Source organism: Sitodiplosis mosellana, unplaced genomic scaffold (assembly GCF_009176505.1).
Source record: "Sitodiplosis mosellana isolate CC-2019 unplaced genomic scaffold, AAFC_SMos_1.0 Smas_scaffold_206, whole genome shotgun sequence".
Lineage (NCBI taxonomy): Eukaryota > Metazoa > Arthropoda > Insecta > Diptera > Cecidomyiidae > Sitodiplosis > Sitodiplosis mosellana.
In genome coordinates this window covers 1-2304 of record NW_022595448.1, presented here as the reverse complement: position 1 = coordinate 2304, position 2304 = coordinate 1, and the positions used below count along the sequence as shown (strand labels likewise).

At 34.7% G+C, this 2304-nt stretch overlaps 1 long non-coding RNA gene across 1 annotated transcript; it reads right to left on the bottom strand.

Annotated features, from left to right (window-relative positions):
* Nucleotides 1-116: 116 nt before the first annotated feature.
* On the bottom strand, nucleotides 117-1311 carry LOC129570824 (uncharacterized). The gene is made up of 5 exons (XR_008688170.1): nucleotides 1211-1311; nucleotides 1035-1133; nucleotides 590-688; nucleotides 437-529; nucleotides 117-367 (listed from the first exon to the last, which is right to left on the bottom strand). It is a non-coding gene; the product is annotated as an uncharacterized LOC129570824 (long non-coding RNA).
* Between the last annotated feature and the right edge of the window lie 993 nt (nucleotides 1312-2304).

Genomic DNA, 2304 nt, shown 5'->3' with positions numbered 1-2304 from the left:
ACCAACATTGTTCAAACCAGATTGAAATTTAGATTATTTTTTATCATAAGTATAATTTATTTTCGTTCTTGGATTTTGCCTACGGCATATGACTCAAACAAATCGCGTTCAAATTTAGCACGTATGCACGTTAAGGTAGAAAAAAATGGAAAAAAATCTACTGCATACCAATACCTATACTGTAAGCAATTAAAAAGACAAATAACTTGAGCTGTTTTTTGACGGAATATTAATCGATGGTCCAACAAAGCAACAATATTGGTGGGTATGGTCATAGATTGACGAAAAAATGTTTTGAAATAAATTCTACACTACAATCGAAAAAGGGAATCGAAAAAAATCATCCGATTATTCAGCTATTCGTCACCTGAAAAATGCACATCGATCAGAAAGATCAAACCAATTTCTTATTTTGTTAAAAAAAAATGCAACTTACCATTGTTAGTAGGCAATTGAATCTATTCCAATTGCTCTGCAATATTAATTTTGTTTCCTTTACCGATAAAAAGTTTGACGACCTTATTGTGACCTAAAAATAATACAGATCAATGGAAAAGATCAAAGCGATATCTTATTTAGTCAGCTTTACCATTGTTAACGGCTACTCGAAAAGGTGTAAGATTCGCATTATTTTTAATAACAGTATTGGCTCCTTTACGGATGAGAAGTTCAGCGACACTCCTATGACCTAAAAAATAATTTAGATGCATGAAAAAGATCAATTGAACGCGTGAGAATAAAAGACTGACGCTACCAGGTTTTTCGCAAAAGCGGGATAAAAATCAGTTGCACGCAAAAGAGACATTTCAAAAGGTTGCACGCAAGAGAGAAGTATATTGTTGTTGTAATCACGGCTTTAAAATTCAAAATGCGACAAAATAAAATGTTCCGTTTGCGTGTAACCTTTTGAAATGTCTCTTTTGCGTGCAACTGATTGTTATCCCGCTTTTGCGAAAAACCTGCTAGCGTCAGGCTTTTATTCTCACGCGTTCAAATCAATCTCATTTTAGTAAAGACAAGTATCCAACTATTACCATTCTCAGCAGCCAAATGAAGAGGTGTCCCTTTCATATCATTTTCACTATTAACATTGGCTCCTTTACTAATGAGAAGTTCAGCAACATTCTTGTGACCTAAAAAATAATTTAGATGGATGAAAAAAATAATAAAACTCTTTTCCTATTTAGTGAGAACAAATAATCAACATTACCATTCTTTGCAGCTAAATGAAGGGCTGTATTATTCGAATAATTTTTCAATTCATAATTAGCTCCTTTACTGAGTAGAAGTTCAGCGACATTCTTATGACCTGAAGAATAACACAGATCGATGAAAAAAAAAACTGTGTTCCTATTTAGTGAGAACAAATAATCAACATTACCATTCTTTGCAGCTAAATGAAGGGCTGTATTATTCGAATAATTTTTCAATTCATAATTAGCTCCTTCACTGAGTAGAAGTTCAGCGACATTCTTATGACCTGAAAAATTTTTTGACCGAAAAATAAGAAAAAAAATCAATCTTTTATTTAGTGAAAACAACTCATAAAATCTCGTAGACAGCGTTTTTAAGGTGTAGAAACGTATATGGACACCATTCCGGAGCACAGCAATCTGTAATGTGTAAGCTATGTGTACACGACTTATTGTGTGGCTGAAAATTGACTTTGCACACATTCAAGTGGCTGAGAGCTGGAATCATTTCGCAATTCAAACAATATATCTTCCACCTCCTTTACCATCGCAAGCATATTGCTGCCATTGTCAGTGGTAATAGTTATAACTTGCTCTAAAGTGATTGCATATTCACCCAAAAGTTTCAGTAGAACATCAGCCAAATAAACTGTCGTGTGTGACTGTTTTAGTTCATACATGCCGATTGCAACCACTTTGACTACACCATTTAGCTTATATTGGAGGCTTATTCCAAAAACTGAGCAACCGTTTCGTGTGGCTGAATCAACCATGATTGAAACGATTTTCTTGTGTGTTTCAGATTTGATTAGCTCTTTGATTTCTTCAGCTATTGAGCGCACCTTTTCCTTAATTACGTAAACATGGTCATCAGATAAATTTAACAACCAACCAGCCGACTTGAATCGTTCCAACTGTATTTTGTGGCCATTTCGGTATCCAGATTTACACAGAACGGCAAATGGTTCACTGTTGATTGTTACAAGTTCGACTGCACTGAGTATGAATGATTCTCTTTGAACTAGAATATGTGGCTCGCCGTTGCATAAAACCTTTTCGTAATGAATCACTTTGTGGTCTGGACGACCTGTTTTCAAATGTGCGGTATTTT